A 12425-nucleotide genomic window follows, 5' to 3' on the forward strand; every position below is an offset into this window, starting at 1 on the left:
CACAACTCCAACAGCACAGAGTCTTGGCTGTTCTTGGTCATCCTGGAGCTTCCGTGAAGAACCAAGCATATGTATATATATTCTAGCACATATGGGCTCATCCTAGAAGGATGCTTTGAAGGTCTAAGAAGCACTATGCAGTCCATGGGTGAGACCAAAATGTGAAGCTCTTCCCACTCAGAGCATTACTTTTTGGGTCTTAAAAATGCCTTGGAGCTTTTTCCCTGCCACCACCAAGTCGTGCAGAGGCAGAGGCTAGGGTGCAGTCAAGATCCGGCTACATTCATAATCTACCACCATGGCTGAGGAAGGCATTGCTGCTGGAGGTGTAATGGTCATTAATACTGCTTTATAAGAGTTGCTGAAGACCGCCCTCATCCATGATGGCCTAGCATGTGGAATTCGAGAAGCTGTCAAATCCTTAGACAAGGACCAAGCCCATCTTTGTGTGCTTGCATCCAACTGTGATGAACCTATATATCTCAAGTTGATGGAGGCCCTTTATGCTGAACACCAAATCAACCTAATCAAGATTGATGACAACAAGAAAGTAGGGGAATGGGTAGGTCTCTGTAAAACTGACAGAGAGGGAAAACCTCGTAAAGTGGTTGGTTGCAGTTGTATGGTGGTTAAGGACTATGGCAAAGAGTCTCAGGCAAAGACTGTCATCAAGGAATACTTCAATGCAAGAAATGAACAAATAAACTTAGTTCTCGTTCCAAAAAAAAAATTGCCTTGGAAATGTGGGAAACCATTGCATTTCCTAAAGCCCAAGCCTCAGGTCTGAGAACAGCTGACCTTGCTGGGAGCCAGGCACAGATCCACAGGCAGAGCTGGTTCAGGAAAGGAAGGGGCAGGTCTCTGAGAGTGGTGTGCAGCTAGAGGGATCCATAGAAGGGGCCCTGTGGCGGCGGGGGAGGGGGTGCCGAAAACTCTGCCTGTTCCTGCATGGCCCAGCCAGGTGTTGGGGCAGGAGGCACCTCCAGGACCGCCTGCAGTAGCAGGGAGGCATGAGTTTAAGGGTGGGTGGTTTGTGCAGGTAGAAGCCGCATCCAGTAGGCTCAGGGCATAACCCTCCCTGACCAATCACTGGGTGAGGGTGGCGCTACCTCTTTGTGGGTGGCCCCCGATCTGCCCTGGGATGCAAAGGTGGGGCAGAAGAAGGTGAGATTGACCTGCAGAATTCCCTGCTGGCTAAGTACATGCTGTGGGCTGGGGTGGGGGGTCCCAGGGTAGGGTCAGCCCCAGGTGGGAGGCAGGGATACTGGAAGGGTGCGTGGAATGAGCTAATGCTGGGAATTCAGATGAGATATTTTTTTCCCCCTTGAAAGTCTCTTCTGCCTGATGTCCATTGACTGGCTGTATCCCCCAGATCCATGAATTCCAGGATGCTTGTTCACCCCAGGTTTTGTGGAATGGGTTACGGACATGTCAGGGTTTCCCCTGTTCCCTGGGAAGAGAGCACTTAAGGATGGTACACAGTCCCAAACTTCAGTGGGGTGCCCCCCTGTCCCCTGGCATAGTGCAGGTTATGAACCTTCAGTAGCACCCCAAGTTCAGCAGGGTGTCCACTGTTCTCTCCAGCACAGGTATGGTGGCAACAAGCCTCAGAGCTGTCCCCCAACTTTAGCATTGTGCCCCATGTCCCCCAGAGATAGTGGTAATGGCCTGTCAGGATCATGCAGGAGGGTCCTCCAGGTTCCTGCCCACCCCACCCACCCTGGGAAAAGTGTGATGGTAACAGCCCCAGAGCCATCCCCCAATTTTACCATTGTGCCCCGTGTCCCCCATAGATGGTGGTAATAGGTTGTCAGGATTGGGCAGGAGGGCCCTCCAGGTCCCTGCTCCCCCAGGCAGAAGTGTGGTGTTAACAAGCCCCAGAGCAGTCCTCCAGCTTCAGCATTGTGCACCCTGTCCCCCAGGGATGGTGGAAATGGGCTGTCAAGATAATGCATGATGGTCCTCCAGGTTCCTGCCCCACTCTAGGCACAGGTGTGGTGGCAACAAGCCCTAGAGCAGTCCCCCAACTTCAGCATTGTGCTCAATGTCCCCAGAGATGATGGCAATGGGCTGTCAGGATCATGCAGGAGCATCCTCAAGGTGGGGACCTGGAAGTTGGAGTAAACCAGACCCCAAATAAGTTGCATGAACAGGTGAGGTGAGGTGTTCCTTTGGGAGAGTAATTTCACCTTTCCAAGAAAGACAATGTCACTGGTGTACATTTTGAATGAAGATAATTACTACTTAAGAGACAAGTATGTGTTTCCCCTTCTTCCAAAAACTGAAGCAGGTGTGCAGGACATAGGTTGCAGGTGCCTACCTATGCCCAGCTAACAACACTTCTCTTCTCTGGCTCCACAAAACCCGAAGTTTTAAACACCAGCATCTAAGCCAGTGATGTAGCTTGTCACAGGACATCAGCGTTCAGAGAAAGCAGCAGATACATTGGGCGCAATGTCACATCCATGTCAGGAATAGAGGTAAAATTTTTCATTAACCCAAAACCTCGGGGCTTTTCTCTTTCCTCTAGTTGAGCAATGAAGTAAGACTTAAGTTGTTGTCAGCATTCTGATTTGGTGCAAGACTTACTTAGTTTCCCTGCAGGTAGAGCATTGCAGGGAATACCCTTTTTTCTGTTCATTTATCGCTTACAAAATGTAATCTGAGTATGTTTCCTAGGAAATCACTTTTATTTAAAAGGGAAGGTGAGATTTACTTTTTGTGTGTTTTTAACATATAATGCTTTCCTTTATCTAACAGTGTTTATTCAGTTGGGCCTAGGATATGGTTGAGTGGCCAAAATCTAGAGTTAGGTGGTTTTTTGTTGTCAAATACTGACCTTGATAATGTCATTTGTCAAAAGTGATGTTTCGTAATTGATTAGTCTTTTCATCAAAAGAGTTGCAATTAGGGTTGAGGGCAAATTCAAAATTATTCAAAATAAGCTTTTACTGTTTAAAAGTTGAACTTAACTTTCTAGTTTTACTAAGCGTATCATCTAGATATTTTGATATGCTGTGTTTTCTCTGTAGATTCTTTGGTGGTGGAGTCAAGGGAGAGTCTTTGGGAGTTCTCCTGGATAGAGGCAGAGTTGTCTCAAGGGCGCTTGGTGTCAGGAGCCCTGGGGTGAGTGAGGTTATCCCACAGAATTTCTGTTTCCTCCTTATGAAATTTCTGGCAGGCAATATCTATGGAAAGGCCTTTTACACAGAAACTTTCTGCCTAATGAAGAGCAAATAAAAATGAGGTGATTTGAGCTGTATTATTCTGTAATAATAGTTTTAACCACCCCCCTCCCCATCATGGGGTATGGTATTTTATTGCACAAGGAGTCCTCAGAAGGCTGGAGTGAAAGATTCAGATCTCAGAGCACATTCATATTCCATTGATATGTTACTTATAGTGTGCACAGGTAGGAAGGTAAGTGCAGAGAAATATGACAGAAAAGGAAAGTACGTGTTAACCATTCATTAAGTAGCCTTCTACTTTTCTCATGAAAGCCTTGGGCCAGTGTAATTTTGGAAGAAGGTGGGGGTGGGGATCCTGGAGCTTTGCAGCAGACAGGGCAGTTCCAGGTCTGGGGAGAGCTGACAGAGGTCCCGGAGGAAAGTGGAGTGTGTTCTGCAGGAGGATGTGGGCAGAGCAGGCTCCAGGGTTGGCTGTGGGCCTCGCATGTGACAGTTGTGACAGGTCAGGGCTGTGAGCAGGTTCCTGGCTGAGGACAGGTGAGGCCCGGGTGGAGAGCTGGCAGAGCCCCTTCTTCTGTGCCACCAGCCTCACCCAACACACACAACATCATCATCTGTCCATGTCACTCCACTTCAGACTTTTCTGATGCCAGACCGAGACATTTGTTTGTGTTTCTTTCTTTGCATGTGTGTGAAGTTTCAAGACTTTGATTATGGAAATAACAGATCATCAGAATGTGTTTTATTTCCTGCTCTTCTTTAAGTCACCCCAGTGAATTGTACTTGCTAGTGGAAGGGGCTTTCTGTGCATTTTTATTTCCTGTTTTAATTAAACAATGGGAAAATAATATTTTGAAATTTTGAAAGAATGCTTTGTGGGTATTCATGTTATTCTCTTTCATGAACCACATTCCAATATTAGAAAATATTTAAAAGTAAACACAGCCTGAGAGCTGTAACAGGGTGCAGTGCCCTTTGTGAGGAAGAGAAATGGACAAGGGAGTGTAATTTAGGAGCTTGGGGAGTGGTGCATCATGTTCCCAAAGGAAATTGGGCCCCTTGTCAGCCTTCCTGGGGGAGGAGGGTATGCTGTTCACCTGGTGTCCCATCCTGGGCTCTGAAACCTGACCCAGTGAATCACTTGGAACTTGAACTGGAGAATTTATGAAGAAAACAGAATGAACCCTGGAGGGTGTCTGTATCCTTTGCACTCAGACAACTCCATGGAACAAAAAAACTCATCATCCGTGAAGTGTGTCAGGATCCCTGAGGGTGTGGGCTTTGCTTCATCAGCTGAGGTTGTGTCTTCATCCTTATCTGAACCAGAGCCATGTTGTCTGGTTATGGAGATCCAGAGCCTTACATGACAATGTCGTTATTATTATAGTTATTTTAAGAATGCCATATAGACATTAACTTCAAGATACAAATATCAAAAGGAAAAACACAAGGTCAAATATATATATATATATGTGAGGATTGAAATTGTGGTATCTCTCATTAGTATGGGTAATGTAGGGCTGTCCATATGAGAATGACCAAGGAATTTTATTTGGATAGAAGTGTGCTGTGCGCACATAGTGTCTTATTCTATCCTTTTCCTTGATTCTCTGAAGGGAAAATAGAGTAGTGACTGGAGCTTGGTTGCTGATTTTAAGGAATGAGAGACAAGTGAATTGAAAGAGCAGTGTTCATGCTGACATGGTGCTCAGCGCACTTCTTCTAGAGCCACACCCCTGAGAAATGCTCTCTCCACATCCCTGTGCTATGTGGAGAAGGCCAGTTTTCATTTGGAACTGAAATCTCAGCTCATTTCATTAGGTTCCGAGGCCACACAGGACACCAGTGTCCATGAAACTCTAGTTCTGTGTGGGGCCCAATGTGTGAGACTGAGGCCGAACCTGGGTGGCCTGTTGATATTGCTGCAGGTTCCTTCCTGAAGACTGTGCAGCAAAGCCTGTTTTGTGATGAAGTCTCAGGAAAGAGGGACAGGTGCACCACTCTGCCCAACCACATGAGGATGCTGAACATCAATCACAGGTGGTTGGTGCAGGGAGGAGGGAAGCCTATTTCCCAGCACTTTTGCCAGAGGGACAGTTGGACCCGGAGATGTGTCTCTGCCCCGCTTTCTTGGATGAGCACCTCAGGCATGTGGAGAAAGTGTTTGTGCTCACCTTTAATTGAGGCAGGTTTCTGGTTTCGGGTGGACTCCTCATATGGCTCATTTTCCTGATGGTGTTCAGGGTATAATAGGTGGACCCCCTTATCCCAGGCATCCTGATTATATAAGAGCCTAGGGCACCTTTTCCCTCAGGGCTCTGAAATAGGAACTTGGAGGGAGTCAGTGGTGAAACCATCCATGTAGGCCTCCCTTTCTCCCCTGCTGAGATGGACTGGTGACTATGGTAACTATCTGGAAATATAAAGCAGGAGACAGAGCTGGGGTGCTGAAGGGGAAGTGGGGATTGTGCTTGCTATTCACATAGGGGCCAGTGCGACTTCACTAGGAAGGTGATGCTTGAGTCAAGTTCTAAAGAAGGTAAGTGATATCACATGAAGAGCATTCTAAACAAAAGGGAAAGCATGTGCAAAGGTCCTGGGGCAGGAGCAGCAAGAAGGCCCCGTGGCTGCAGGAGACAGCTTAGGACATGACCTTAGGGAGGAGACAGTAGGGTGACAGAAGGCCATTGCTGGGCTGTGACCACATGGGACCCTGTTTCACCAGGCCATCCTGGCTACAGTGTTAAGAACATATGACACAGGATTGAGGATGGGCAAGGGAGGTCAATGATAAAGCTTTTCCAGGAACTCAGGCAAGAGATGGGCTCCCATGGGGACCAGATGGCCTTGGAAGGAGTGGTTAGTTCTATCCTGGATGCATTTTGAAGATGGAATTCACAGGATTTGCTGATGGGTTAGATATTGGGAATGGGAGACAGAAAAAATTAGAATAACTCCCAGTTGTTGGTGGTTGTCCTGAGTGAGGGGAAACAGGAGGTTTCTAGGGGTAGGAGGTAGTCCATGTTCCACATGCTGAGGAAGGTGCATTTCAGTGGATCTGCTGATGCTTGTGTTGGGGAGAACATTTAACATCTAACTCCCTCAGCAACTTTCAAGTACAAGTATCCCCCCGCTTTTTGAAAGTTCATGGTAAGACACTTGGCTCTTTTGAAAGATCTGTGTTATTATCCAGCTTCAGTAAGAGGAAGAAACCCGAAGAGGATTTCCCTCTTATGAAAAAGTCAAAGAGTGAGCATCACGTTCAGCATCTGTTTTGTGGGGAACCACTACAGAGGTGGCATGCACCCCATCCAGCCCCTTTCTGGGCAGTGCTATCCACGTCCAGCCACCAGCACATTGAATCGTGTCTATGAGTATCTGCTGTGCTTTATCTCCATTTATTTAGGGCATCCATTAGCAAATTGTGTCCTGAGAAAAACCAAAGAGAAGTAATTTTTGGAGTCTGAGAGTGCTCGCTAATTTTTCCATAAAAATTAATGGTAGTTCCTTCTTTACACCATTTCTGCTGTGAAAGTTTTCCTAGGAACACTGTACTTTCAGATAGTGGGGGAAACCATACCCCATCCTACAGGGTTAGCTTTAGTCTCCATGCTTCACAGAACATTCCATGACTTATGGATTTTATCACTCAAACATTGTTCCTTTGACCACCTTCACCTGTTTCCCCCCCATCCCTGAATCTGGCAACCACCAATCTCTTCTCAGCATCTATGCATTCAGTATTTTTTTTTTCATGTGGAATGTCCATGAGAGCTCTGGTGTTTGTCTTTCTGTGTCTGAGTTACTTAGCATAATCCTCCCAAAATCTATGTTTCCATGTCTGGTTATTGTGAATGTGAATATGGGAATGCATCTCTCTTTTTTGAGGGAGTGTTTTTGTGTTCTCCAAAAATTACTCAGTAGAGCAATTACTGGGTCATGTGATAGTTGTATTGGCTTTTGTTTGTTTGTTTGTTTGTTTGTTTTGTCTTTTTGGAGGACCCTCCATAGTGTTTGTAACAGTGGCTGCACCAATTTGCATTCCTACCAACTGTGCACAGGGTTGGCTTGTCTACACACCCTTGACAACAAACTCGTGTCTGTCTCTGGGATGATTGCCATTCCAACATTTATGAGGTGATAGCTAATTGTGGTTAAAAAAAAAAAAAGATTTTATGTATTTACTTGAGAGAGAAAGATAACGAGAGAGAGCATGAGCAGACTCCCTGCTGAGCAAGGAGCCCAGTGTGGGACTCGATTCCAGGACCCGGGACCATGATCTGAGCTGAAGACAGACGCCAAACCGACTGAACCACACAGGCACCTCTGATTGCAGTTTTGACTTATGTTTCCCTAAGGATGATTAATGATGTTGAACAACTTTTTTGTGTATTTTGACAAGCCATCTCTATGCCATTTTTGGAAAGTATCTATTCACATGTTCCCCCCATTTTTAATATCATTTTTTGTTTTGATTTATATGTGTGTTTTGTGTATTTTGGATATTAGCCTCTTCTCACACATATGATTTGCAGATTTTTTTTCATTAGGTTGGTCACCTTCTAAGTTTTTGATGGTTTCTTTTGCCATGCAGAAGGTTTCAGTTTGAGGATGTTCCACTTGTTTATTTTTGCTTTTGCTTCCTTTGCTTTTGGTGTCTGACCTAAAGATTCTTTGCCAAAACCAACATTGAGAAACTTACTACCTGTGTTTCCTTCTTGGAGGTTTATGGATTCAGGTCTTAAGTTCAAGTCATTCATTGGTTTAAAATCTTTGTGTGTGGTGTAGTGATCCAGTTACATTCTTCTGCATTTGGTATCCAGTTTTCTCAGTACCATTCACTGAAGAGACAGTCCTCTCCACATTGTATATTTTCTGCTCCTGTGTTGTAAGTTAAGACCATATATCCATATATGTATGGGTTAGTTCCTGAATTTTCTATTCTGTCCTATTGACACGTGTGTGTGTGTGTGTGTGTGTGTGTGTGTGTGTGTGTGTGTTTATGCCAGTACCATACTGTTGATGATTACAACTTTGTAATCTAACTTGAAATCTGGGAGTGTGGTGACTGCAGCTTTCTTTCTCCAGATTGTTTTGGGTATTTGGGGTCTTTCACGATTCCATATGAATTTTAGAATTGTCTTCTATTTCCTTGAATAATGCCATTGGAATTCAGATAAGGATTTAATCACATCTGTAGATTGCTTTGGGTACAATGGACATGTTAACATTATTAACTCTTCCAGTTACTAGGCATGGCATATGCTTCCATTTATTTGTGTCATCTTCCATTTTTTTGACCCATACATTCCTCCCCACCCCAACACACACATGTGCTTCCTTTCTTTTCCACCATGTGTTCAGTGAACCAGGTCTTTTTTATCCTTGGTTACTTTTATTACTAAATTTCTTTTCTTCTTACAATTGTAAATGACATTGCTTTCTTAGTTTCTGTTTGTGAAAGTTTGTCTTCAGTACATAGAAACACCACAAGTTGAGGCACCTGAGTGGCTCCATCAATGAAGCATCTGCCTTCAGCTCAGGTCATGATTCTGGGGTCCTGGGATGGAGCCCCACATTGGGCTCCCTGCTCAATGGAAAGCCTCTTTCTCTCTCTCTCTCTCTGCTGCTGCCCCTGCTTATGCTCAGGATCCCTCTGTCAAATAAATAAATAAAATCTTTTAAAAGAAGAAATGCAACAGGTCTCTGTATATCAACTTTGTATCCTGTGGCTTTACTGAATTTGTTTATTCTAATAGTTTTTTGGTGAAATCTTTAGGGATTTCTATATACAGTATCACATCATCTGTAAATAGTGACCATATTCTATTCCTGTTTGGATTTCATCCACCCATCTATATTTCTTTCTTTCTTTCTTTCTTTCTTTCTTTCTTTCTTTCTTTCTTTCTTTCTTTCTTTCTTTCTTTCTTTTCTTCTTTCTTCCTCTGTCTCGTCTAAATGCTTTGCCTAGGACTTTCAATGCTATGTTGAATGAAAGTGGTGAGAGTGGACAACTTCGTCTCTTTCTTGATCTTAGTGGAAAAGTTTCCAGATTTTTACCCTTGAGTATGATGTCAGTTGTGAGCTTTTCCTATAGGGCCTTTACTGTGTTGAGGTATGTTTCCTCACTACCCAGATGGTTTAGAGTTTTTATCATAAATGCTTATTGAATCTTGTCAAATGTTCTTTCTGCATCTATTTTAACAATCTTACAATTTCGTCTTCTATTTTGTTAAGGTGGTATATCCCATTGGTGGATGTGCAGATGTGGAGTCATTGCTGCATCCCTCGAATAAGTCCCACTGGATCGTGTTGTGTGAGTCTCCTGATGTATTGTTGAATTTGGTTTGCTGATAATTTGTTGAGGATTTTTGCAACTCTATTCATGAGGGATATTAGCCTTTCCTTTGCTTGTAGCATTGTTGTCTCTTTTTGGTAACAGGGTACTGCTGGCTTCATAAAATGAGTTTGAATGGATGTCCTCCTCTCCTATTTTTTAAAGAGTTTTAAAAGAGTTTGTATTAATTCTTCTACTGTCCAGTTGAACTCCTCAGTGAAAGGGTCTGGTCTTGGACATTTGTTTCTTGGGGGATTTTTGATTATCAAATTAATCTTTTTACCAGTGATCAGTCTGTTCAGATTTTTTTTTCCTTCACAGTTCAGTCTTTCTAGGTTGTTGGTAGGAACTTACCCATTTCTTCTAGGTTGTCCATTGTGTTGGTCTCTACTTGCTCATAGTACTCCCTTATGATCCTTTGTGTGTTTTTTTGTGTGGTATTAATTGTCATGGCTCATCTTTCTTTTTTTTTTTTTAAGTTTTCACATTTTTTAAAATTTAACTTCAATTAGTCAAGGTATAGTACATCGTTAGTTATTGGTGCAATGTTCAATGATTCATTAGTTGAGTGTAACAGCCAGTGCACATCACCACAGTGCCCTCTTTAATGCCCATCGCCTAGTTATCCCATCCCCCACCCACATCTCTTTCGGCAACCCTCAGTTTTTTTCCCAGAGTCAAGAGTCTCATATGTTTTTTCTCCATCTCTGATTTCTTCCCAGTCAGGTTTTCCTCCCTGTCCCTATGGTCCTCTGTGCTATTCCTTTTCCACATATGAGTGAAATCATATGATAATTGTCTTTCTCTGACTTATTTCACTTAGTGTAATCTCCTCTATTTCCATCCATGCCAATGCAAATGGTAGATATTCATCCATTCTGATGGCTGAGTAATATTCCATTGTATATATGAACTGCATCATCTTTTTTTCAGTACAAAGTTTTATTTTGTTGATTTTAGTGCAAAGTACATTTTATCCACCACACTGGCAAAAATAATGCATATTTTTAGCATATTTTATTTAGGTTCACCCTCACCAAGATAAGATTTTAAAGGGAAAAATATCCCTCAATTAATATAATTATTAATATTATTAATATTATTATAATTAAAGTATATTATAATTACTAATATTATAATTATTTTTAGCAAATATGCAGAGTAAGCAGATGAAGCAGTCACTTAGGATTTCAAAAAGTTTTTAAAACATCTTAGGGGAGCCTAAACTTAAATATAAATAAACAGTAAGTAGATAATTCAAAATAATTATAATTTGCATTTTATAGCTGATTTATTAATAAAAAACCACATCTTCTTTATCCATTCATATTTTGAGGGACATCTCAACTCTTTCCAGCTTGGCTTTTGTGGACAGTGCTGCTATGAACATTGGGGTGCATATGGCCCTTTTCACTAAATCTATATCTTTGTGGTAAATATCCAGTAGTGCAATTGCTGCATGGTAGAGTAGCTTTATTTTTTAATGTCTTGAGGAAGCTCCATACTATTTTTCAGAGTGGCTATACTAGCTTGCTTTCCAACCAACAGTGTAAGAGGGTTCCCCTTTCTCTACATCCTTGCCAACATGTGTTGTTTCCTGCCCTGTTAATTTTGGCCATTCTAACTGGTATAAGGTGGTATCTCAATGTGGTTTTGGTTTGAATCTCCAAACCAAATGCTAATGATGTTGAAAATTTTTTCATGTGTCTGTTAGCTGTTTGTATGTCTTCTTAGGAGAATAGTCTGTTCATGTCTTCTGCCCATTTCTTGACTGGATTATTTGTTTTGGGTGTTGAGTTTGAGAAGCTCTTTATGGATCTTGGATACCGGCTCTTCATCTGTAATGCTATTTACAAATATCTTCTGCCATTCCCTTGGTTGCCTCTTAGTTTTGTTGACTGTTTCCTGTGCTGTGCATAAGCTTTTTATCTTGATGAAGTCCCAAAAGTTCATTTTTGCTTTTGTTATCTTTGCCTTTAGAGATGTGTCTTGAAAGAAGTTGCTGTGTCCAAGGTCGAAGAGGTTGCTTCCTGTGTTCTCTGTGATTTTGGTGTGAGACAAGAATTAATCATCTTTCTTTCTTGAATTCTTTTGAGCTCTCTATTTCTTGGTGAGTCTGGCTAAAAGTTTGTCAGTTTTGTTTATCTTTCAAAAAAAGGCAGCTCTTATTTTCATTGATCTTTTGTCTTTTTAGTCACCATTGGATTTATTTTCACATTCCTTTCTGTTATTTCCTTATTCCTACTGATCTGGGGCTTTGATTTTTTTTTTTCGACTTCTTTCTGATGTAAAATTAGGACATTTATTGGAGAGCTTTCTTAAGGATTGATGAGGACCTGAATTTCTATGAACTTCCCCTTAGAACTACTTCTGCTGCATCCCATAAGCTTTTGTAGGTTCTCTTTTTTGTCTCAAGTTACTTCTAAAATTTCTTATGATTTGTTCTTTGACTATTAGTTCCTTAGTAGCATGTTGTTAAGTCTCCACATATTTTTGACTGTCTCATTTTCTTCTTGTGTCTGATTTCTAGTTTCATACCATTGTGGTTGGACAAGATTTGAACCAGAAATGAAGGAAGCATTCAGATTAAAGGTTTGTTTCCTGTTTTGTTTTTGTTTGTTTTTTGTTTATTTGTTTGTTTTCCTGAGGGCAGAGCACGAGTTCCATACAGTGGAAGGTTTTGTGAGATTGGGGGGTCAACTCTTATTAGAATTACTGTCTACCATGCAGGCTGTGTACCATCATTCACACTGTAATCCTGATAGATTTGTACTTCATTAGAAATATTTTTTGTGAGGTGCAGAGGTGGCCCTCTCTAACAGAAAGGTACCATGTGGGTTCATGGCATGGCCCCAGGTCAGAAACCAAGATGTAGTATTGTGGGGCATCAGAACTTTCTT

The 12425-nt window shown here is 42.3% G+C and overlaps 1 pseudogene; it reads left to right on the forward strand.

Moving 5' to 3' along the window:
- Positions 1 to 225: 225 nt before the first annotated feature.
- LOC116597057 lies at positions 226 to 787 on the forward strand (annotated as a pseudogene).
- Positions 788 to 12425: the final 11638 nt, after the last annotated feature.

The sequence above is a fragment of the Mustela erminea genome, chromosome 8 (assembly GCF_009829155.1).
Source record: "Mustela erminea isolate mMusErm1 chromosome 8, mMusErm1.Pri, whole genome shotgun sequence".
In the NCBI taxonomy this organism is placed as follows: domain Eukaryota; kingdom Metazoa; phylum Chordata; class Mammalia; order Carnivora; family Mustelidae; genus Mustela; species Mustela erminea.